This window comes from Arachis duranensis, chromosome 1, assembly GCF_000817695.3.
Source record: "Arachis duranensis cultivar V14167 chromosome 1, aradu.V14167.gnm2.J7QH, whole genome shotgun sequence".
In the NCBI taxonomy this organism is placed as follows: Eukaryota; Viridiplantae; Streptophyta; class Magnoliopsida; order Fabales; family Fabaceae; genus Arachis; species Arachis duranensis.
Genome location: NC_029772.3, coordinates 101,882,423 through 101,883,501, shown reverse-complemented (window position 1 = coordinate 101,883,501; position 1,079 = coordinate 101,882,423).

The window sequence follows — 1,079 nt, the reverse complement described above, 5'->3', positions numbered from 1 at the left end:
AATTTTGTTTTTTTAAAAAATAAGATAACAAATAAAAATTTAATATAATAACAATAATCTCTATAGTATAAAGTTTTAATTAAAAAAAATATGGTTAGTAATTTTCACAATGAGCCGTGGAAGATACAACAAACATAGCATGGGATGCATGCATTCTTTATTTATTTTTTTATTAATATAAACGTTGCGTAACGTTTGTGCCTGCGAATTTATGATTAGTAGGCACTTAGCAAGCTTTTGAGCCTTTCACTTTCACAATTATAAATTGAAACTAATTAAATTTAGAAAATTCTAAAAAAAATTGATTTTTTTTTCAAATTTATTATTTAAAAAAAATAAAATGACACTCCTTCGACTTTTGAATAATATCACTTATAAATTTAGATGTGATAATCACGTAATTAGTTTAATAATTTCGTTATTTATGTTTTCTTATATTTGTTTTTTGTCAATATTTTAAAAAAATTTGAATCTTTTAATAAATCTATTTGACTCAAACTAAAATAATTTGACAATTAAGATATTAACGTGGTAACGAATATATATTATGACCAAATTAATATTTTTTTTAGTACTTCTATATAGTTAAAAATATTTAATTTCCACACCTTATTTAAAAAAAAAAATCATTCTTATACACTACATTACGACGTCTAACTAAATTTCATTGTAAAATTTAAAAATTAATAATAAGGCAGAAAACTTGAATTCAAAATAAATAAATAAACAGGATTAAACTATCATTTTGATTCCAAAAAATTTAATTTTTGAGATTGAAATTTTTTTGCACAAGTTATCACAAAAAAATATTTAATAAAAAATTAATAGTTTCCTCGAATAAATAAATCAGAGCAGGGTTGTACCAATAATGAATAATGTACACTGCTACTTGTACGGAACATTGACTCTTCAAAATTCACCCATTGCATTCTTTTAATAAATTTTTCTTTTCAAAGCCAGCAAAACTTAAGCTCAAGCACAGTATGACAAAAAATGTCATTTAACTTATAATTTATTGACTTATTTTTTTTAATAAATTCTTAATATAAAAAAATTTTACATATTTATTCAATTATAAT